The following is a 25,290-nucleotide window of genomic DNA, read 5'->3' as shown; positions in this document are numbered from 1 at the left end:
TCTAAACTGTTAACCAAACTGAAACTGTCAATGATAGAAGGAAGATAACACATAGAGGGAGAGAGCAAGTGCCGGGCAAGTCCCTAGCAAGTTTGCTGGCATGACAGTTTCCCTTTAAAAGCCTTCAAAAGCCTCCTGTTCGCCCCCGCAACTTCCTTAAGGGCTAGACTCCACACACGGCCGCATGTGCGAGAGACGTAGTAAAGAGAAAAGGGGTGGGGCCAGAGCGCCGCTGCTTCCCGCTGCGCAGGATGAAGGAGCTGGCACCCTTGTCACACTGATGTCCCGCCATGGCCCCGCTGATGTCCCGGCAGGTTTACTAGTACCGTAAGCACCGTAAGGAGGTAAGGAAGGAGATGTTAGGGCATGTAAAGTAAGGGCATGTAAACAGTACCCGGCGTATAAGACGACCCCCGACTTTGGGGAGGATTTTAAGGTACTGAAAAGTCGTCTTATACGCCGGCAAATACGGTAATGGAAATGCTTTTAAAACAGAGAATGGTGACATTTCTGGAATCCTGTGGATTACATGACCAGAGGCAACATGGATTTACTAGAGGTAGATCTTGTCCCTTGACTTGATCCCTTGACTTACCTCCCCTGGAGGCGCCGGTGGCAGCCGTGGAGCAGTCGCAGCCCATCTCCCTGGGCGGCGGGCTGGTGAAAGAGACGGGGGGGGGGGGGAGGCGGAGGTGCTCGCAGCCAGCAAGCCCAAGAGAAAGGAAAGCTCCCAACTCGCTGCCCTCGTTGCCATAGAAACCGGCATAAGCTACCCGTCCCCCACACTCCCTGCGCGGCCCATTGGCTCCCCAAAGTGGTGGCAATTTAAAAGAGAAAAAAAATTCAGTGCAGCCAATGAGGGACCGTGAGGCTGCCCCGTATCAGGATGCACTGCCTTATCTCCTTTCAGTGGCAGCAGCTAGTTTGTGCGAATAAATGCGTCTTGTGACACTGTCTCACCTCCCTGTTGGTCCTCGTTGGAAAATGAAGAGAACTGGGCCTGGATGCTATACAGGGGGTATCTCCTGGCTGACTTTTACTGGATAACAATGAATCTGATTCTCCTTGCGATGCATCCTTTCTTAAGAAGTTTTGCCAAACGTAAAAGACGGCAGGGCTCGATTTACTAAACCTGCTGTTTGTGACATTTAAGCTTTGATTTAAAAATAAGTTTTAAAAATTTGGAGAAAATTATATGGAAAATACATTTTAGGAAGAGCTGTACAGAAATATGAATGATTTGAAATAGGTATGAATTACCGTATTTTCACGCATATAACGCGCGCGTTATACGTGGTTTTTACAAACCGCGCATAACCTTGCGCATTATACAAAATTTTTTTTACATAGTTCCCCCCCCCCCCCGACGCCCGATTCATCACCCGGAAGGAGCGCTCACACTCCCACCCCGAAGGACCGCTCGCACCCCCACAGCCTCCCCCACTCCCCCATGGAGAAGCTGTCTACCTTGTTTCCGGATGCCAGCCCAGCTGCTTCCTCTGCCGGCGGTCCTGCCCCTTCTCTGACATCAGAGAAAGGGTGGGACCGCCGGAAGAAAAAGCAGCGCAGCAGGGCTCAGAGAAGGGGCGGGACAGCCGGCAGAGGAAACAGCTGGGCTCGCTGGCATCCGGAAACAAGGTAGACAGCTTCTCCATGGGGGGAGGCTGTGGGGGTGCGAGCGGTCCTTCGGGGTGGGAGTGCAAGCGCTCCTTTGGGGTGGGGGTGCGAGCGATCCTTTAGGGTGGGGGTGCGGGTGCGTGTGAGCGGTCCTGCGGGGGGGTGAATCGGACGGCGGGGGGGGGCATCAGGCTTTCAGGGTAGGGACAGGACTTCAAGGGGGAAAGGAGAGTCGGGGCGGGCGAAAAGAGAGTCGGGGTCTCCAGAGGAGAGTTGGGGCGGGCGAAAGGAGAGTTGGGCAGCATGCGCGGTATACGGGTGTGCGCGGTATATAAAAATTTCTGTACATAAATTTGTGTTTTCCGCGCGCTATACCTGTGTGCGCGTTTTACACGGGTGCGCGTTATCTACGTGAAAATACGGTAGTGCAGAAAAGAGGAAAACTCTTTTATTTATTTTGTTTACATCACAGAGCCGGCGTGGAGCTGGAGAGGTTGCAACCCTATACTTCTACTAATACTAGGGGGTCCTTTTATTAAGGTGCGCATTTAGCGCACGCTAAATCGCTTAGCGTGCCTTAATAAAAGGACCCCCTAAGTATCTTAATAAAAAATTTGGCCCACGATTTAGCCTATGTTTTAGATTTCGGCCTCTTATGTGATTGAGTTTGACACCCCTACTTTAGAGGAAAAGCGGGAGAGGGGAGATATGATAGAGACATTTAAATACCTACATGGCGTAAATACGCATGAGTCGAGTCTCTTTCATTTAAAAGGAAGCTTTGGAATGAGAGGGATAGGCTCAGGAGTAATCTAAAAAGGGTGGTAGATGTGTGGAGGCCGAGACTGTGGCTGAATTCAAGAAAGCCTGGGATAGGCACGGGTGGGATTTCTTAGAGAAAGGAAGAGATAACGCCCTACTGAATGGGCCATTTGGCTTTTATCTGCCATCATGTTTCTTTCTTTTTATGTAATGCGTTAATTCTGCTCTGCCAACCGGGGGTCTTTCTTCTTGTTGCGTCCCATCCTGCCTCCTGTGTAAAGTACCTCCTCTTTCCGCATATACAGGAGGGGAAGCGGCAGAGCTGACGCGATAGCGCATAACCCTTCATGCAGGAGCAGGACACCGAGCAAGCAGGAGTACTCAAACCACTGCTTCAATTAAGCAGCGGGGTGTGGGAAGATGTGATTGTTTACCCTGGGCCTGGCCTTGTCTCTCAGTGGCCCTGGAGTTGGCTGATGGAAAACCAGGATTGGGCTGCCATGTCCTCAATTCTTTAGCTTTGTAACACACTTTGGGAACTCATTATTTTAAAGACCTCCATCATATCACCCCTGAGCCGTCTCTTCTCTAAGCTGAAGAGCCGCTTTAGCCTTTCCTAATAGAGAAGTTGTCCCATGTCACAGATTTACACTGGATTTTTAATTTTTAGCTTTTATCTGTTTTAAATATCTTCTGATATTTATTTTGTTGTAAGTGCTTAGGGCAGTGGTTTTAGAGTTTCCTATATAAACATGGAATGCAAATGCTGTATTTTAATTATACAGTATTAACAAAATAAATAGATGGCTGGAATATTTCCATTTCTGATACTTGAAATCCTGAGGCTGTGGCCTACAGAACGCCATTCTCCCATGCTGCACTAATGACAGTAATTAGTGGATTAGGCTATAATGATGGGCTGCTGGCCTCCTGATTAGCACCTTGGATGCATCTGCGCTGGTGATGAATCCCATGGCCAAGGCTGGTATTAACCCTTCCTTGCCCGTTATTCCCCAGCAGAACTCCACAGGAACCACGTACACTACCAGTTTCACAAGTACACTAGTACTCTGTGGCCCAAAAGAGCAGAGAATCCAGGACTGGCTCCCCCTGTTCAGAACACTTTGGTTTATCATCTGCTTTTAGGCTTTCCAAGCAGAAAAAAAATAAACCAAAGCCCTAAATCTCTAAGGCAATGGTCTCAAACTCAAACCCTTTGCAGGGCCACATTTTGGATTTGTAGGTACTTGGAGGGCCGCAGAAAAAATAGTTAATGTCTTATTAAAGAAATGACAAATTTGAATGAGGTTAAGTACCTACAAATCCAAAATGTGGATTATCTGAAATTATCAGAAGCAATTAAGGAAATATTCATAAACTATAGTTTATAAATCTTTCCTTAATGACTACTGATAATTTCAGCTATACACAGCTGAAAGAAGGCAACATGCAGAAAGTGAAAAACTATCAAAGTATCAACTGCAAGAGACAAGATTTTGAACCAAGTATTTTGAGGCCCTTGGTATTATAAAGAATGATTCTTTATGATAAATTTGTGCATCTGAACCGCCTTCAGTTCTCACCTCCTCCAGCACCGGACACACGCATGAGCTGCACTGCCTCCAATGGTTACCTTACATTCTGGAAAGTTTGAGGCAGGCAACATTCCAGTACACGACTGCCAGACACGACCACTGGACATTGAAGGCACAATTTTTCCACAAAGAATCATTCTTTTTAATACTGAGGGCCTCAAAATAGTACCTGGTGGGCAGCATGTGACCCCCGGGCCACGAGTTTGAGAACACTGCTCTAAGGGTTTTGAACAATGTATTTCTTTCTTTGATTTTTTTTAGGCCATCCTCCCAAAAGAGCCCAGAACGCATTACAAGTTTACTTACATAATATAGGTTAGCGATAAGATAGTTGGAGTAAGGTCTTCATTCAAGATAAGACATATATATTTTGAGTTAGAAATAAGGTGGCTGGAGTAAGGGCTTTAAATGAGGATAAAGCAATTATAACAATATGGGGTACAGTCTTCATACAGTACTAGGACAATTTCTATACACAGGATGAAAAATCTAGCACATGCGTTGGGACTAATTACAGCAACAAGATGATTGACAAGACAGTTTTACCTAGGGTTACCATATGACTCCAGAAAAAGGGGGATGGATTGAGACATCCGGATTTTACTTCCATTGCTTTCAGGGAAAGTAAAACCTGGATGTCTCAGTCCTGTAGGGATGTTTCCTTATTCACACCTGAAGGTTAGGCCTCTCTGACGTCATAAAGCCTGAACCATTGTCTGCAAGATATCTTTCCTGCATGAACCATGCAAGAAGAGAAAAAGAAGAAAACATCTTTGCTGTTTATGCCTGCCGGATGCATTCTGGGTATGTACCAGAACTGTATTCTAGTCAAGGACATCCAGCTATGCCTATATGCTCAGCCTGTGTGAATCTTAGGGGAGGCATTGCCCTGTGATGTTCTTATCTAACGAAGGTGCCTCTGTTTCACAGCCGCCGCGTCCGACATCAGCCTCGGGGGAGGAGACAGGACTTCAGGCAAGGAGCAGGGCAGACCGAAGAACAGCATGGCTGACAGCCGCCGCGTCCGACATCCGCCTCAGGGGAGACAGCCGCCGTGTCCGATATCCATCTCGGGGGAGGAGAGAGAGTGTTTTGGACGCATGCGCACTCCTATCTGAGATTCTGTACATCTCACAGAAAACGGACGCACGCGATGGAACTGCGCATGCGCGGCCTAGCGTTTTATTATATTAGATGTATTCAGAGAGATTGTGAACAAATAATTAATTTATTATTTACTGCTGGCTTGTGAATTATATTTTTCTATTTCCATAATAAAAATAATTTATATAGCCTTGGTCTCTATTCTAAGTATAAACTGGCAAGATAACGAACCTTGGGTAAGGAGTTTATGGTTTCCCCTAGAGAAAACTAGACATGTAACTTGTTTATTTAGTGCTACTTTATTACAACCATAAATCTACCTACAGTCCATCCTCATTACTTCCATTGCTTTCAGGGGAAATAGAACCCAAATGTCTCAGTCCGTCCTCCATTTTCTGGAGCCATATGGTAACCCTAGTTTTATCGATATGGGCACAGATTTTTTACAGTTGAATGAAATTTAACATACGGGTTTGAACTACTTGCATCAGCAAAACAACTTATTACAACAGTAAGAGGGTTTTAGCAATTCTTTATATATCATCGGGGGAGGATTCCAGGATAGCATATAGGCGATTTAGTCAAGGTTGGTGTAGGGTTAGAAGTTATCATTTTGGGCGGTAATTAAGTAAAAAGGTGGGGTTTTACCGCTTTCCTGAAGTTTAATAATCCTGCCAGCGTCCAGTTTGCATTGGATTCAAACAGAGAATATGTTAAAAATGTTTTTCAAACATCAGGATAAATTGTTTATAAATCAAAAAATTGGAATGTTTCCTGACATGCCAAGAACTACCTAGAAAAAGAGGAAGCAATTTTTGCTTCTACGACCCCAGGTCATAAAGTTAGGGGCTACCTTTACCCTTAGATAGCCCTGCAAATGTATCATTAATCTCCAGGGTATTAAATACTGTATTTTTCGCTCTATAAGACGCACCTGACCATAAGATGCACCTACATTTAGAGGAGGAAAACCCAAGGAAAAAAATTTCTGAACCAAATGGTGTGTCCCCCTTCTATATACAGTATATAAGTGGTGGCATTTGTATACAATGATTTGTGGGTAAGATCATGTATTCTTGGAAACAAACAGCCAATGAGGAAGCTTAGGGAAGGAAGTAATATAAAGCCACCCCTACTAAGCATTGACACTGAAGTATTCTGTAGTAGTTGAAGGCATTGTAGAAACATAGAAACACGACGACAGATAAAGGCCAAATGACTCATCCAGTCTGCCCATCTGCAGCATCTAATATCTCCTCTTCTCCCTAAGAGATCCTACTTGCCTGTCTCCCACTTTCTTGAATTCAGACACAGTCTTTTTTTTTTTTTTTTGGGCCCCTCTACCAGGAGACTATTCCACACATCTACCACCCTTCCTCTAAAACAGTATTTCCTTAGATTATCACCTATCACCTATGACTCTCTGCCAATCCATTGGCTTTAATGTGTTTGCTTACACAGATGACATTCAGCTTTTACATCCGCTAGATTCCAATAATCCCCTTGAAACAATAGCAATCAATAAGAAACTCGAACAGATTCATCAATGGCTTGACTCTAACAGATTGGCTCTTAATGTTAATAAATCAAATGTTATGCTATTTCCCTGGAAAGACGGCTCTAAGCTTATTTTCCCAATTACTATCAAAGGTACTACTCTATAGTCAATAAATAACATTAAGATCCTATGGGTCATCTTTGACTATAAATTAACCTATCACGACCACATTAGTAGTATTGTTAAATCAACATTTTTCAGACTTCGTCAAATCCGTTGAGTTTCAAAATTTTTATGTCCCAAATCACTCAACATTTTAATTCATTCCTTGGTAATCTCTAAAATTGATTATTGCAATGCTTTATTCAAGGGAATAGCCCAAAATGAAATCAGACGTTTAAACTAAACTAAACCTTGGGTTTATATACCGCATCATCTCCACAAGTGGAGCTCGACACGGTTTACAAGGATTGGGATAGAACGGAACTCCAAAGGAATTATATAAGTAAGTAAGAAGAGAGGTTAGGGCTAAGAGTACCAGGGAGGGGAAGAGGTTACATTTTGGAGAAGAGCCAGGTCTTCAGATGCTTACGGAATAGTAGAAGGGAGCTCAAGTTACAAAGAGGAGAAGAGAGACTATTCCAGAGCTGAGTGATTCTGAAGGGGAGGGAGGACCCGAGTTTACCAATGAGGGAGATGCCTTTTAAGGAGGGGTAGGTTTACAGATTATTCAAAATGCTTCTATTAAACTTATAACGAAATCTAAGAAATTTGATCACTTGACACCTCTCCTTAAGAAAGCGCATTGGCTCCCGGTAGTTCATCGTATAATGTATAAACTAAGTCTGCTTACTTTCAAATCTTTGCTATACAAAACTCCTGCTTTTATTTATAAATTACTGATTCCCTACATCTCAAATAGATTATTGAGATCAAATTATTTATTAATAATTCCCTCACTTAAAATCATTAATACACGGCGGCAATTTATTTTTTTCTGTCACAGCTCCCCAAACATGGAACTCACTCCCTAACTTTTTGAGGGAAGAACGTGATTTAGACAGATTTAAGAGCAAATTTTGTAATTTTACTGATTTGTACATCACTCAGAACTTTGAATCAATCAAATTTATATTAAACTTGAAACGGCACCGGTCCATGGACCGGTGGTTGAAGAACACTGACGTAGACCACAAACCATTGTAGTATCCTTCCTCTGGACCAACTCCATCCTGTTTATATCTTTTTGAAGGTGAGGTCTCCAGAATTGTACACGGTATTCTACATGAAGTTTCATCAGAATCTTATGGGGTACCAATACCTCCTTTTTCCTACTGGCCATTCCTCTCCCTATGCACCCAAACATCATTCTAGCTTTCGCCATTGCTTTTTCAACCTTTTTGACCAACTTAAGATCATCATATACTATCACACCCAAGTCCTGCTCCTCTTTTGGGCACAAAAGTTCTTCATCCCCTAAACTGTACTGTTCCCTTGTGTTTTTGCAGCCCAGATGCATTTCTTAGCATTAAATCTTAGCTGTCAAATTCTGGACCATTCCTAAAGCTTCACTAGATCCTTCCTCATGCTATCCACACCATCAGACGTAACAACTCGTGCAGATTTTGGCATCATCCGATAAAAGAGGCAAATCTTACCAGTCAGCCCTTCAGCAATACACTTACAAAAATATTTATAAAAGAACAGGCTCTAGAACTGAACCATGAGGTACACCACTGGTTGCAGCCCTTTCCTCAGAGTAGATCTCCATTGACCAGTTCCTGACCTAATCCATCACTTTGGAGCCCATCCTGAGGGCACACAGTTTATTTATTAGAAGTCTATGTGGAACACTGTCAAAGGCTTTGCTAAAATCTAAATACACCACATCTAGTGTTCATCCTCTATCCAATTCTCTGGATATTGATCAGATTTGCCTGAGAAGACCTGCCTCTTGGATCCTGCAGATAATTGGTTGAGTTCCGACTATGGGAAGTTAAAGCAGTCAAGACAACTAAACAGTAAAACAAAGACATGGATTTTTAAACCTCAGCAGATATAATGACAATTGTACAACAGAGGCAACTTGATTATCTAGTGTACGAAATGGATGAAGACCGTTTTCTCCCCACAAAGTAGACAGAAGTCATTCCATAAGAACATAAGAAGAGCCTTACAGGATGAGTTCAGTGGTCCATCTAGCACAGTATCCTCCTTCAAAAAGTGACATATAGTAACATACATAGTAACATAGTAGATGACGGCAGATAAAGACCCGAATGGTCCATCCAGTCTGCCCAACCTGATTCAATTTAAATTATTATTATTATTATTTTTTTTTTTTTTTCTTCTTAGCTATTTCTGGGCGAGAATCCAAAGCTTTACCCGGTACTGTGCTTGGGTTCCAACTGCAGAAATCTCTGTTAAGACTTACTCCAGCCAGAGAATAACAAGATTCCAGAATCCCAGAGAGGAGCACGATTCCATGCTACTAATCCCAGGGACATCAGCAGCTTCCCCCATTTCCTTCTCCAATAAGAAGGTGCAGTATGACTGGTAGCACCGAGATGGATTTGAGAGAAGGAGGGAATGGATGTCTGATTTAAGATAAGGGGAGCTAAAATGGTCCCCCTCTTTTATGAATACGTAGCGCAGGTTTTAGCGCCGGCAGCGGCAGTAACTTCTCCGATGCTCGTAGAATTCCTCTGAGCGTTGGAGCAGTTACTGCTGCTGCTGGCGTTAAAACCCACGCTATGCTTTCATAAAAGAGGGAGAGGTCTTTAATTCCATAATAAGAAAGAGAGTGTAAGAGCAGAGACAGATTGACCAGATTAAAGTACACACCAAGATATAAACAGACAAGAAGTTCTACTTTGAAACATTATCTTATTTTTTTTTTTAAAAAGACCAACCTGCTGCCAGCTGGCCTGGGGTAGAAAGCATTTGTTGAAAAGCTATGCATGTACAATCTTTTCAAAGAGCTTGGAAGGATAGCGGTAATGTGTAAAACATTTAGAAAATAATTTTTAAGAACAGACCACATTGAGGAATGTCTCCAGGCAGATGGGACAAAACTCAGAGGTAAGCAGCTGGTGATCATTGTGAAAAGGAAAGGCAAGGTAGTTTTCTGTGTGTTCATCTGTGTAGCAGCCATGTTTTTTTTCACTCTGCTTATCACTCGGTGGGGAAGGTATAAGAAAAGGAACACCGGTGTCCCTGGTCAGCCACAAAAATAATGAAATTAAAAAAGAAACTGCACTAGCGGTTTTTAGCGGAGTTCCTATGAGCGTCGGGAGCAGCGCGGGCCATTCAGCACAGCTCCCCGCGCTAGAAACTGCTAGCACAGTTTCGTAGAAGAGGGGGTTAATGTGATGAGAGTGAAGCCTGTACATCGCCCACTGTACAGAGCTCTTGGTCACGGTCTGATGTCACGAGCAGTGGAAATGCAGCCCACACATAAAGAAGCATTATAACTGTGCGGTATCTCAGAAAACATAAAGGTTGAATTTTTCCCTCTATAAAACAAGGAAGGCGTGAGCAGTGCCGCTAAAATTCAATTCATTTTTGACTAATCTTAGCACAAATGCATCTGGGTCCTGGTTGCTATTTGGACATACTTCAGTGTTGAACATCCATTTTCTCCCTTTGCAAAACCGGGATTTGGACATTTCGAACACACAGACATTCATTTGGGCTTTTTGAGACATCCATATGCTTTGAAGAAAAACTCCAAAATATATTACCCGGGATTGCTGTTATTTTCACCCCAGCTGATAATTCCATGTTCCTCTCTTAGGGCCCTTAGATTTAGTGTTAGCTTAAAAATAATGCATTCTTTAACCTTTTCCTACCAGGCAGCCTGCTTATGGAATTCCCTGGAGTTAAAATTGGAAATTAACTATCCCCTCCTTTTACAAAAGCGTAGCGCAGTTTTTAGCGTCAGCAGCGGTAACAGCACAGACGCTCATAGGAATTCAATGAGCATCAGAGCAGTGGCGTACCAAGGGGGGGAGGAGGTCCGCCCCGGGTGTAGCTTTAGGGGGGGTGCACAGCCCTATTGCGCTTCCTCCCTCCTTACTGCCGCCCTCCTTATTTAAGGTGACCGACTGTCCTGTTGTCCCGACCCACCGCTTTGGGACGCCAAAATGTCCCGTTTTCAGGGACAGCGTCCCGAAGCTGTGCGAGAGGACAAGGGATCGGTGATCACTTCCCCTCCCGCACTAAAGCCTGCCTCCCTCCTTCCCTCCCTACAGCACTGAAATGGTCAGAAGGGACCGCCAGGTCCGGAATCACCCTCCCTATTCTCAGGGACGGCATTAGGGGATGGCAAGGGAGCCCCGCGATCCTGGCAGCTCTCTTAGCTGCCATCAGCCCTGCCTTCGGCTGCGCCGGTAATGCTAATCTGCACGGTAAAACCAAAGAGAGACGCCACGGGACTTTCCCACTTGCCTGCATCGCTCGAAGTTCTGCCGCTCTCAATCCCGCCCCTCAAAAACAGGAATCCAAAACAGAGGGGGTGGGATTGAGAGCGGCAGAACTTCGAGCGATGCAGGCAAGTGGAAAAGTCCCGTGGCGTCTCTCTTTGCTTTTACCGTCCAGTTTAGCTTTACCGGCACAGCCAAAGGCAGGGCTGATGGCAGCTAAGAGAGCTGCCTGGATCGCGGGGCCCCCTTGCCATCCCCTAATGCTGGCCCTAAGAATAGGGAGGGTGATTCCGGACCTGGCAGGCCCCCCTCTCAACCATTTTGGCGCTGTAGGGGAGGGAAGGAGGGAGGCAAAGCTTTAGCGCAGGAGGGGAAGCGATCGCTGGTTACCGGCGCAGCCGAAGGCAGGGCTGATGGCAGCTAAGAATCGCCTCCAGTCTCGCAACAGCACTGGAACACTCTGAGGGACTTCTATACCATTCAGGCCTATTAAGTTGGGGAAAAGAGGGGAGGTACTGGAATGGGATGTGGGAAGAAGGTAGGTTGGTTGGCTCAGGAAAGGGAAGAAAGCCGCTAAATCAGATAAGGAAGAAAAAAAGGAACACAGGAAGATGCTGGACATGGAGTTTGTAGGGTGAAGGGAAAAAACCAGACATGATGTGAGTAGAAAGACAGGTGGGAGATGCTGGACATGGGCTGGATGCAATAAGAAGATAAAGGAGGTTCTGGATATTGGAGTAATAGGTAGATAGGGGGTATGCTAACACAGAAGGAGGGAGAAGGAAAAGGGAGAGGAACAAGAGATGCCAAGTCCATGGGAGGGAAGGAAAGGAGATACCAGACCATGGATGGGGAGGGATAGATGCCAGGGCATGGGGGGAGAAGGAGACAGATGCCAGACCTTGGGAAAGGAAGGAAGGAGGGAGGGAGAGAAAGGAAGGAAAGGAGATGCTAGATATTGGAGGGGGAGGGGGGAGTTGGAAGGAGAGGAGAAATATGCAAGGGCATGGGGGAGAGACAGGAAACAAATGTCAGACCAGAGGGAGAAGAGGTGCCAGAGCATGGAGGGAAAGAGATGCCAAGGCATGGGGGAGGAAAGGAGATAGAGATGCTAGACCATGGGGTGGAGTGGGAAGGAAGGAAAGAAAGGAGAAGAGAGAAATTCCAGAGCATAGGGAGACAGAAAAATGGAGAGGGGGTGAAGCTGAAATTAATCATGTACAAAGGAGACAGTTTATGGAAGGAGCATAGAAAGAGGGAGGATACCATATGGAAGAGAGAGTGGGCAGGGACACTGGATGGAAAGGGCAGAGAATAGAAGGGGCGAGACTGAGGGTGAACAGTAGATGGAAGGGGTAGAGAGAGGGAGACAGACACTTAATGGAAGTGTGGAAGAGAGGAGGGACAGACACTGAATGGAAGTGTGGGGAAGAGGAGGGACAGACGCTGAATGGAAGTGTGGGGGATAGGAGGTACAGATGCTGAATGGAAGTGTGGGGGATAGGAGGGCAGACGCTGAATGGAAGTGTGGAGGAGAGGAGGGACAAACACTGAATGGAAGGGGGGATAGGAGGGACAGACATGGAATGAAAGTGTGGGGGAGAGGGGGCAGACTGAATGGAAGTAGAGGGAGAGGGGGAGGAGACGCTGGAAGGAAGTCGGGAGGAGAAAGAAAAAAGGGTACATGCTGGATTGAGAGAAGAGAATAGAGTTAGATACTGGAAGGGTTGAGGGATAGAGGTGGCGAGCTGTAGGTAGACAGTAAAAAAGGAAATTGATGAGAGGGTAGTAAGAACGTAATCTAGATGGATGCAGAAAATAAATTGAAAAGGAAAATGAGGGAAGAAAAGGATTGCAGAAGAGAGGTGTGGGAGAGGGAAGGAGAGGAGAGAGATGCCAGACCAATGGGGGTGAAAGGAGAGATGGAAGGGGGAGGCATACAGTTTCTGGAAGGAGCATAGAAGGAGAGAAGATGTCATATAGGGGCAGAGAGATGGCAGTGGATGGAAGGAAGAGAGTAACAAGAAGATAAGGAAAGCAGAAACCAGAGAACACAAAGGTAGAACAAAAATTTTCTATTTATTTATTGCTTTAGGAGACATGTGTCACTCTTTCTGTGGTGCATTATATGCAGAGTCCAGCTTCTTGCTGGTTCAATTTAACCTTTGTCTATGTATTTCTATTTTATCCCCCCTTTTACAAAACTGTGGAGCTTTTTTTAGCGCCAGCCGTGGTGGTAGCAGCTCTGATGCTCAGAATTCCATGAGCATCAGAGCTGTTACCACCGTGGCTAAAATCCACACTACAGTTTTGTAAAAGGGGGAGGGGTTAGTTTGTGATGACATGCCATACTAAGCGAAGGTGTTTTCTGTGTTCTGTGTGTTCGAAAGACATGATTTTCTGTTAGGATTGACGGTGTAGGATTGATCTGTACTAGTCTGGCTTGTTTAATTTTACAATGGGTGTATTGATGTTGTACTGCTCACTGCAGTATGTAAGATGCTGCCTTTTCCTAGGTACTCATGTGTGACGTGTGGCTTGTTACTAAAAATCATGTTTTTCGTACAGATGGGGGGGGTGCCAAAAAATGATGGTACGCCACTGCATCGGAGCTGTTACTGCTGGGGCTGACGCTAAAAACCGCACTACGCTTTTGTAAAGGGGGAGAAGTATATGAATTTTAGGGGAAAATCAACAACTTTCTTGTTCTTAATATCTTAGTCTGATTATGAGGGATTAAGGGGGAGGTTAGCAATGTGGGCCACTGCTAAGATGTGTGATTTTACTGTTAACCTGGGTTATTAGTAAAATTAGACCTGATCTAAAATAACATGAGTTAGTGGTAAAATGACACATAATAACAGTAGCTCATGTTAATAACTTCCCCCCTTAGTGTGAAGAGTTTCAGTCTCTGGTTACCAGAACTGAGATTGTGATGTCATAATGCCTCTTTCCACCAATAAGAGCCAACCTCATCAGTGATGTCACAATGGCTAGATTGTCCTGTACTTGGCTACTATCATTACATAGAGAAGTGATTTCAATTCCTACAGGCATTTCTTTTTTATGTAATTAATAGAGAACGTTATCGATGTGGGCTGCTGTCAAGATGTGTTATTTAACTGTTAACTAGGTCTCACAGCAAAAATGGAGCCTTTGCTGAAATAGCATACGTTAGCGGAAAAATAATATGTGTAAATGGTAGGCCATATTGATAACAAAGCCCCTAAGAGTTAAGTATTTGTAAGTGATGGATAAGGAAACAGAATTCAGGTCTCCAGTGTACTAGCTCTAAAAGCAAATAAACAGACTGTGCATACCAGCAGCACCAAAACACATGTTCCAGCTGTTTCCATACCCCTGAATTCCAGACAGCTGCTCTACACACCATAGTCCACTGGACTGATAATCACACCATGGCTTTCTTGAGCATGCATAAACTCTCAGCGAACAAACTTGTATAGTATCAAGCTAATTTCACCACAAGACCTCAAACACCCATCGATCTTTGTTTAAGGCATATACACAAAGTAATATTATTTTTAACAGGCTCCAGAATGATAGTGTGTTACTGAATTTATAAAGGAAGGGCACTTAGCTATCATTCTTGAGCCTGTTAAAAATAATATTACTTTGTGTATATGCCTTAAACAAAGATCGATGGGTGTTTGAGGTCTTGTGGTGAAATTAGCTTTGAGAAAGTATGAGGACTTTTGGGAAGTGCACTATAAATTGTTATTTCGAATTTATGTATCACCTCACAGGGCCTACTGCGCTAAGTATCGGCTCACAGCCTTGTGTGATAAATGTGGGTATCTGATTGCTACTTTGGGTCACATGTTGTGGTCTTGCCCGGCTGTTCAAGCCTATTGGACAGGACTCTTTCCTTTTATTGGGACTATTTGGAATGTGACCATACGATTGTCGCCTCTGCTACTTTTTGGACTCTCTCCATCTCATCATCCGAGGCCGTCAGGGTTGAGTGCCTTTCTTCGCTGGTCCATATTATGTGCCTTTAAAATGTATTTTTCTTAAATGGCTGGACCCTGACGCTCCTACCACTTCTATGTGGCGCTCTCAGATGATTCTCCTGCTGGCTTGGGAGCGCAGAGATGTTCCCAATCTTTCCACCGTGCAAGGGGAGCACTTCACGGCTACCTGGGAGCCTTTCTGAAATACTATGACTTCAGTGGCCATAAGTTGTGTTTTGAACTGTTGATTTTGCCTTTTTCTGTTTTCTCTGTGATGCTACTTTCTGTGCTTGCTGATGGGGAATCCGGTCTTGGGGCATGGGGGGTGGGTGGAGGAGGGGGGTGTTATTTTTCTATCATGTGTTTTGGAGCACTGCTTGATTGGATGAATCTCTGTATCTGTGTTTTTACTGTTTGCTCTAATAAAAATTATTTCACCATATGCGAATCCGTTATAACGAGATTATACTATATACAAGTTTGTTATCTGAGAGTTTATAATTGGGTTTTTTTTAACAACTTAGATTTTTCCACTTTCTTGAACATGCAAACACAAACTCCACTGTGGATCCACCAGAGGACAGAAACTGCAACACTGCTCATCAGCTGATGACAATAACAATGATGTACAAATGCAAAGAAGTCCCAAGAGTAAATGGGGAGAGAGAGGAAAGACGGAGAATCCATTAGTGCAAGCAGAGATGTCCAGAGGTAGCAGGGCTGCTGTCGTTACAGAGAACAAATGTACCAGACAGTTTTCCATAGAGACCAAATGGAAAACTCACTAGTACATTTGGTACAGTTTTTACTAAGTGGAAAGATCACCAGCTGGAATCATGTCCATTGACTGAATCTGGAATCACGTGCTTATTCTATTAATTGAAATCAAGTATATCCAAGGCTCCTGAATTTCTGTTATAACTGTGAAAACCTCCAGGAGGGAATATGGCTGCTTCTATTATAACTAACATAAGAATGGTCCGTCTAGCCCAGTATCCCGTCTTCACGGAGGCCAATCCAAGTCACAAGTACCTGGCAAAAACCCAAATAGTCAAACTACATACACGGATCAATTTATAGATTATCCAACCCACACTTATATATATATAAACTGGCAGTTCATGGTCCCCCAACGTTAGCTCCGGCTGGAAAGCCACTAGGATAAGTGTTGTTACTCTTGTATACAACTAATGAAGTTAAATAATTAACAAAAAATTTTTTTTTTTTAAAAAAAAGCACTCCCTAGTTAGATAGTTTTTAATTTTTTTGCTAATAAAGACTTTAATAAATAAATTTATAAGGAAACAATTAAATTTGTGGGTAGGAAGGAGGTTGTAAAGTAAATGATTATATCACATGCATTCAGAATGAGGACTTGAAATAACATCTAAGTTATAAGAGGTCTCTTTACTGAGAATTATGCAGATTTATGATACTTCAACCTCATCATAGATTTTGGGGATAAGTTCTATCTTCAAATTTCGGTTATTGTTTATATGCTCAAAATAAGTGTTAATATATTAGACCATTTATAATTCAAAGCACCCTTTGTGCAAAAGAGAAACTGTTGAATAAAGGTATTATAAGTTATCCTTTAGACCCCCGTTTGGCCAGTTTAAAAACCCAAATAGTAGCAGCAATCTATGCCACCAATCCAGGACAAGCAGTGGCTTCTCCCATGTCTGTCTCAACAGCAGTTTATGGAAAAATATATTTCCTCCCATTGGTTTTAAAATTCTTCCCCTGTAACTTCATCGCGTGTCCCCTAGTCTTTGTAAATCTTGATGCAGTAAAAAAAAAAAACCGATCCATTTGCACCTATTCTACTCCACTCAGGATTTTGTAGACTTCAATCAGCCGTCTCTTTTCCAAGCTGAAGAGCCCTAACCTCTTTAGGCCTTTCCTCATACGAGAGGAGTTCCATCCCCTTTATCCTCTTGGTCACTCTTCTTTGAACCTTTTCTAGTTCCACTGTATGTTTTTTGAGATACGGTGACCAAAACTGAACGCAGTACTCCAGATGAGGTCGCACCATTGAGCGATACAGAGGCATTATAACATTCTTAGTCTTGTTTACCATCCCTTTTTTTAATAATTCCTAGCATCTTTTTTTTTTTTGCTTTCTTGGCCACCGCCGCACATTAGGTGGAAGGTTTCAGCGTGTTGTCCACGATGACACCCAGATCTTTTTCTTGAGTGCTGATCCCCAAGGTGGACCCTAGCATCCGGTAGCTACGGTTACCCTATTCCACCCCCAGGCCGGGTGATATGCTTTATGAAGAGAGACAGATTTGAGATAGGGCATTCAGAATGGCCTCTGCTTAGGATAAGGTAGGGGGAAGAAAGAGAGAGAAAGAAAGATTAGATGAGCACATTGTGGGATAAAGGTGAGAGAGATTGGGTGGGGAAGTGACTGCTGGGGATGACAAGGGAACTCGAAGAAGAGCGAGTATTTATAAGTTACAGCTTTTAACCACAGAGCCATGTACAAAGTGGAATCCACCTTCAAATTTTGCAATATAAAACTGTTGAGACAGGCATATTTTTAGAACCCTCCTATAGCACCTAATTAGCTTAAGAGGGCTTAAAAGGGTTTAAGAGGAAAGCAGAGTAAAAGACTCAAATTTTCCCTGTCTTCTCAGCAGACTGTAGTTACAAGGAAAATCCACAATTTGAAGTGTCTGTATACAAATGCTAGAAGCCTAAAAAATAAAATAGGAGAGTTATATAGCACTGAATGATGAGATAGATATAATAGGCATCTTGGAGACCTGGTGGAAGGAGGACAATCAATGGGACACTGTTACCTGGGTACAAATTAGAGTGGATCAAATTGGAGGAGGGGTTGCGCTATATGTTAAAGAGGGAATTGAATCAAATCAAATAAACATTCTGCATGACATAGAAAGCAGTGTGGAATCCTTATGGATAGAAATTCCATACGTGAAGGGAATATACCTAAGAACATAAGAATTGCCGCTGCTGGCTCAGACCATGGTCCATCGTGCCCAGCAATCCGCTCCCGCCGCAGCCCTTAGGTCAAAGACCAGCACCCTAACTGAGTCTACCCTACCTACGTACGTTTCAGTTCAGCAGGAACTTGTCTAACTTTGTCTTGAATCCCTGGAGGGTGTTTTCCCCTATAACAACCCCCGGAAGAGCGTTCCAGTTTTCTACCACTCTCTGAGTGAAGAAGAACTTCCTTACGTTTGTACGGAATCTATTCCCTTTTAACTTTAGAGAGTGCCCTCTCATTCTCCCTACCTTGGAGAGGGTGAACAACCTGTCTTTATCTACTAAGTCTATTCCCTTCATTATCTTGAATGTTTCAATCATGTCCCTCTCAGTCTCCTCTTTTCAAGGGAAAGAGGCCCAGTTTCTCTAATCTCTCATTGTACAGCAACTCCTCCAGCCCCTTAACCATTTTAGTCGCTCTTCTCTGCTCTGGACCCTTTTGAGTAGTACTATGTCCTTCTTCATATACGGTGACCAATGCTGGATGCAGTATTCCAGGTGGGGGCATACCATGGCCCGGTACAGCAGCATGATAACCTTCTCCGATCTGCTTGTGATCCCCTTTTTAATCATTTCTAACATTCTATTCGCCCATTTCGCAGCCGCCGCACATTGCGCGGATGGCTTCATTGACTTGTCGACCAGTACTCCCAGGTCTCTTTCCTGGGGGGTCTCTCCGAGTACTGCACCAGACATCCTGTATTTGTTACCAACATGCATCACCTTACACTTATCCACGTTAAACCTCATTTGCCATGTCGTGGCCCATTTCTCAAGCGTGTTTATGTCGTGTTGCAGGTCTTCGCAATCCTTCTGCGTCTTCACTACTCTGAATAACTTTGTATCGTCCGCAAATTTAATCACTTTGCTCCAATATTCAGGTCATTTATAAATATGTTGAAGAGCACGGGTCCAAGCACCGAACCCTGCGACACTCCACGCATGATGCTTTTCCAGTCCGAGTATTGTCCATTTACCTCCCACTCTCTGTTTCCTATCCGCCAACCAGTTTTTAATCCACATGAGTATTTCACCCTCTAAACCAGGGGTGTCCAACCTGCGGCCCAAGGGCCACATGTGGCCCCGTGAAGTATTTTGTGTGGCCCTGGTTGAGGGCGATGCAGTATTTTTTTTCTGCTGTCCCCGGGTGTTTACTGTCTTGCCGGCTCCCTCCTCTGTCTTGCTGCAGCGTTTGCACATTTGTGTGGCCCCAAAAACATTTTTTTCGGCCAATGCGGCCCAGGGAAGCCAAAAGGTTGGACATCCCTGCTCTAAACCATGGCTCGCAATTTTTCAAAGTAGTCATTCATGCGGGACCTTGTCTAACGCCTTCTAAAAATCCAGATATGCAATGTCAACCGGCTTTCCCTTGTCTATCTGCCTGTTTACTCCCTCGAAGAAGTGCAGCAAGTTCGTCAAGCAAGATCTTGACTGAAAGAAATCTCAGTGAATCTGGAAGATGTACTGAGCTAAATCGACAAAGTAAAAAGTGACAAATCACCTGGGCCGGATGGTATACATCCCAGGGTGCTAAAAGAACTCAAACAAGAAATTGCTGACCTGCTGTTAGTGATCTGTAATCTGTCACTAAAATAGTCTATAGTACCTGATGATTGGTGGGTAGCCAATGTTACGTCGATTTTTTGAAAGGGTTCCAGAGGAGAACCAGGAAATTATAGACTTGTAAGCCTGACTTCAATGCTGGGCAAAATGGTGGAAACAATTATAAAAAATAAAATTGTGGAACACGTAGACAAATATGATTTAATGAGACAGAGTCAGCATGGGTTCAGCCAAGGGAGATTTTGCCTCACCAATTTGCTTGACTTCTTTGAAGGTGTGAATAAACATGTGGATAAAGGTGAGCCGGTTGCAGTGGCGTACCTAGGGGGGGGGGGGGGGGGGGGCCGCCCCGGGTACCAGCCCTGAGGGGGTGTTCCCGGCCTTGCCGCTCAGTCCCCCCCACGCCCGAAGGACCGCTCGCCCCACTGACCTTCCAGCACACCTATGAAGCAGCCCGCAGCAGGATCGCGACGTCAGCAATCCCTCAGCTGCTTGGGCGCTGCTTCCTGCGCCACGGTCCCGTCCCTCCTCTGACGTCAGAGGAGGGGGCGGGACCGCGGCGCAGGAAGCAGCGCCCAAGCAGCTGAGGGATTGCTGACATCGCGATCCTGCTGCGGGCTGCTTCATAGGTGTGCTGGAAGGTCAGTGGGGCGAGCGGTCCTTCGGGCGTGGGGGGGGCAGTAGCTTAAGGTAGCCCGGCGCAGGAAGCAGCTCCTAAGCAGCGCAAAGATAGCTGACGTCGCGATCCTGCTGCGGCTGCTTCATAGGTAGTGCGGGGAGGCCAGGGGGGCGAATGGTCCTTCGGGGTGGGTCGGGGCATCAGGCCTTCAGGGTGGGGCGGGTGGGCGGGCAGGCAGACTTTCAAGGGGGAGGGGGGGTGACAGGCAGGCAGGCAGGCCTTCAAGGGGGGGTGCAGGTCTTCGGGGGGGGGTGCAGACCTTCAAGGGGGTGCAGGCCTTCAAGGGGGGGACAGGCAGGCAGGCCTTCAAGGGGGGGACAGGCCTACAAGGGGGGGGGACAGGCCTACAAGGGGGTGCAGGCCTACAAGGGGGGGGGGGGGACAGGCCTTCAAGGGGGGACAGGCCTTCAGGGGGGGTGCATGCCTTCAGGGGGGGGTGCCGACCTTCAAGGGGGTGCAGGCCTTCAAGGGGGGGACAGGCAGGCAGGCCTTCAAGTGGGGGGACAGGCCTTCGGGGGGGTGCAGGCCTTCGGGGGGGGTGCAGACCTTCAAGGGGGTGCAGGCCTTCAAGGGGGGGACAGGCAGGCAGGCCTTCAAGGGGGGGACAGGCCTACAAGGGGGTGGGACAGGCCTTCAAGGGGGTGCAGGCCTTTGGGGGGGTGCCAACCTTCAAGGGGGGGTGCAGGCCTTCAAGGGGGGGGACAGGCCTTCAAGGGGGGACAAGCAGGCAGGCCTTCAAGGGGGGGACAGGCCTACAAGGGGGTGGGACAGGCCTTCAAGGGGGTGCAGGCCTTTGGGGGGGTGCCAACCTTCAAGGGGGGGACAGGCCTTCAAGGGGGGACAAGCAGGCAGGCCTTCAAGGGGGGGTCAGGCCTTCAAGGGGGGGACAGGCCTACAAGGGGGTGGGACAGGCAGACCTTTAAGGGGGGACAGGCCTACAAGGGGGGGGGACAGGCAGACCTTTAAGGGGGGATAGGCCTTCAAGGGGGGACAAGCAGGCAGGCCTTCAAGGGGGGGTCAGGCCTTCAAGGGGGGGGGACAGGCCTTCGGGGGTGCAGGCCTTCGGGGTGGGTGCAGGCCTTCGGGGTGGGTGCAGGCATTCGGGGTGGGTGCAGGCATTCGGGGTGGGTGCAGGCCTTCGGGATGGGTGCAGGCCTTCAGGGGGGGACAGACCTTCGGGTGGGGGGTACAATCCTTCGGGGAGGGTGCAGGCCTTCAGGGGTGGGGTTTAGGCGTTCAGAGGGGGACAGACCTTCGGGTGGGAGGTAAAGTCCTTCGGGGGGTGCAGGTCTTCAGGGGTGGGGTGTAGCCCTTCTGAGGGGGGACAGACCTTCGGGGGAGGGGGGTCCTGGTGTAAAAGTACACAGAGGGAGAGAGGGAAGGGGGGGTTCAAAGATACGTGCATATGCCAGACTTTGGGGGTTAGAAATAATGGGTCTAAAAACAGAGGAGTGGGAGAGAGATGGTGCATAATGGGATTTAGGGAGGGAAGGAACAGAAAGGGAGAGAACTTGGAAACAGGGGATGGTGTGGAGGGGGGATAGAGATACTGGATAGGAGGATAGTTGGGAACAGAAAGGGAGAGATGGTGGATCCTGGGGTGGTGGGGAGTTGAGAAAAGGTGAATCTGTGGATGGAGACAAAAAAAAGGAAAGATGCCAGATCTCCGGGAGAGGGAAGGGAAACGGAAGGGGAGAACAGAGATGGCAGACGGATGGTTAGCACGGAGAAAGGAGACCCTGGCAAGCAAGACAACAAGAGCCTGGGACCAACAAGATTTGAATATTGATCAGAGAACAAAAGGTAGAAAAAATAATTTTATTTTCTGTTTTGTGATTACAATATGTTAGATTTGAAAAGTGTACATGAGACAGCTTGAAATGGGAACTTTTCTATTTTTGTGAATGGCAAGGCTGAGTTCAGTTAAAATATATGCTTTATAAGAAAATATAATAATGTGTTTTATAAAGTTTATAAGCATTGCTGGCATACTCGGTGAGGTGTTCCTAGTGTTGGTGGTGGTGGTAGCATGTCAGTGTGTTGAGAGGAAGAGGTAGTCTGGGAAATTCTGCTGAGCAAACTCTGGGCCCATTTCCACCCCCAGTTAGTCCACTCCACTCAACTGGTTCACACACTGAGTGGGTCTTTGGGTGTTATTTCTGGGTAGTTGTTTTAGAATCTCTTCCAGTGGTTTGTCAGTATCTCCTTCTGGTCCAAGGAAGGAAACTTTGTCAACCTTAGCATTGACCTTCAGAATATGTTTGTAACAGCGCTGCTTGTGTGGCATTAGGCTATGTAGTGATCGAAAGAAAAAAACAGACCTTTGCACATTTTTGCACTATATGGTGGGTGTATGAGGAGATTCATTTCCTGCACAGTTAAGTCCATGTGAAGTTACCTTGTGCTGTATTTGACATCTAGCAAGGTCTCTGTTTGGAAGGAAAGATCTAAGCTTAAAAATGAAGTGGCCAGAAGTCATGTTAAAAGTAGATAGCGTAGCTGGTTTTAAGAAAGGTTTGGACAAATTCCTGGAGGAAAAGTCCATTGTCTGTTATTAAGACATGGGGGAAGCGTCTGCTTGCCCTGGATTGGTGCACTCAGCAGCAACAAATACTAGTTTTGGCTGGCTCTTTCCCCGCATTTCTCCTCTCTTCCCCACGATTTAATATCCAGTTCAGGCAGTAAGTAAATGCATCGGCAGGGGGGGTCTGGTAAGTCTTGGGGGCTGGGGATGGAAGGTGAGAATCAGTTCTGTAGGCTATCAGAAATTTGCTTAATTATCTACTCACACAGAAAAGCAGTAAAGTCAATAGGTTCTCTGAGTGGGAACAACCTGTTTGATCTTGCACTCTTGTGATTGACCAATTGTTTATCACTGTTTAATTTATCACATTGATTAATTTGAGCACACCTGAGGTGTCCTATGATGGTGTGCACTGCAGGCAGAGGAGCCTTATTGTGTAAAGCACTGGAGAATTCTCTCCTCTCGCTTACCTCTCACGCTGAGGACACCCTGCTTCAGTATAATCATTTATATGATTTATCTTATAAACATTATTACGTGGTCTTTTCCTCAAGTGCTGAGACATCAGGTTGTTCCCACTTGGAGAACCTATTGACTTTTACTGCTTTTCTGTGTGGCTTTAACATTTTTGCTATTCAGTATACCTAAACTATTATTCATTAGAAAAAATATGGTTTGTTCAATCAAATCCTGTGTGGACATTGGACTTCTATGAGTGAATGTTCTGCTTGATTGAACAAACTAAATTTTTTTCTACTGAATAATAGTCTAGGTACAATGAAAGTAAATAGCAAAAATGTTTGAGTAGATAATTAAGGAAATCTTTTTCATATTGCTTGCTTATGGACTGGGAAAAAAGACTGTTCAAGCAAATGTCTCCAGAACTGCTTTAATGGAAAAATGTGATTTTTTTTTTTTAAGTACTTTGTGAAATTTATTGTTGTTGTGAAATTTATTGTTATACTTTGTTTAAACTTAAAAAGCGGTGTCATTAACAGTGAATCTAATCGAAAAATCGATTCAACAGGGTGAATCGAATCGAATGAAATATTTTTCTCTGAATCGGGCAGCACTATTGGCTACCATGAGAATGGGCTACTGGGCATGATGGACCATTGGTGTGACCCAGTTAGGCTATTCTTATGTTATGTTCTCATCTGTAGGGGCCTTTGTTTTCACTTCTTATTTTAATGTATTTTTTTCCTGGGAACTTATCAGTGTTTTTTTATAATGGGAACAAAAATGGAAGAGAATTAATGTGTGTGGAATGGGGGGGTAACTAATTTCTTCAGCTAAATAATTCAATCCACAGACATAGGAGAACTCACGCACCATTCACACACCCTCCAACCAAAAACGTCAAAAGAAAAAAACTGTTCGACAACCTCCTAGCCATTCGAGCTGCAACACTTGACCCCCAACTCTACAACCTATTGACCTCGACCACAAACTACAAAACCTTAAAAAAAGAAATAAAAACCCTTCTATTCAAAAAACACATAAAACCGAACTAACACAATCAGAACTGTCCCAAGCATCACCTGCAACTACTCCATATGTACTTCTGATGTCATGACAATTCCGACATAATTTATGTTATGTTATGTTTGGAATAATGGTTACATAAATGAGGTTCAATAAAAGAAAATTTTCACTGCCTGTTTCTATTCTGACCATTTATTCCATTTCATGGTTATTGCAAAAAAAAAAAAAAATTTTTCCATGAGGGGGGGGGGGGGGTGTCAAAAAATGATGGGCCCCGGGTGCCACATACCCTAGGTACGCCACTGGCCGGTTGATATAATATATCTAGATTTTCAGAAAGCTTTTGACAAAGTTCCTCATGAGAAGCTCCTGAGAAAATTAAAGTCATGGAATAGGAGGCAAAGTTCAGTTGTGGATTAGGAATTGGTTATTGGATAGAAAACAGAGGGTAGGGATAAATGGATCTGTACTAGGACCGGTGCTATTTGATTTATAAATGACCTGGAAACTGGAACGACGAGTTAGGTGATTAAATTTGCAGATGACACTAAACTGCTCAAAGTTGTTAAAACGCATGCGGATTGTGAAAAATTGGAAGACTGGGCGTCCAAATGGCAGATGAAATTTAATGTGGACAAATGCAAACTGATGCACATTGGGAAGAATAACCTGAATAACAAGTTTCAAGTTTCAAGTTTATTAAATTGTTTGATTAAACGCTTTTCCAATTTCAAAGCGTTTTACAAAATTAAAAACAGAGTTTAAAAACAAAACTAACTTATACATAATGTTATACTACACAAACTAGGGTAACATCCTTTGGACAAAAGAAAACTGGAAACAGTGGGAAAATAGGGAAGAAATACAATTTTTGTTTAAAGAGAACATATAAGGAAAACACATTAGGGAGGTAGGGAATATAAAAAGGCCTAAAAAATGTCATTATAGAAGTATAAAGGTATATATTTAAGGGAAAAGAAGTTAACTGATATTATTGCTCAGGAATTAACTGATATAATTAAGAAAGAGAACTATCAGTTAAATGCTTCTTTA

General features: G+C 44.8%; 1 protein-coding gene across 2 annotated transcripts in view; it reads right to left on the bottom strand.

Moving 5' to 3' along the window:
- Positions 1–25,290, bottom strand: part of B4GALT2 (beta-1,4-galactosyltransferase 2) — a 175,233-nt gene that overhangs the window by 81,830 nt on the left and 68,113 nt on the right. The gene's annotated exons all lie outside the window — the stretch shown is intronic.

Source organism: Geotrypetes seraphini, chromosome 12 (assembly GCF_902459505.1).
Source record: "Geotrypetes seraphini chromosome 12, aGeoSer1.1, whole genome shotgun sequence".
Taxonomy (NCBI): Eukaryota; Metazoa; Chordata; class Amphibia; order Gymnophiona; family Dermophiidae; genus Geotrypetes; species Geotrypetes seraphini.
The sequence above is the reverse complement of the archived record's forward strand: the minus strand, read 5'-3'. Positions and strand labels throughout refer to the sequence as shown.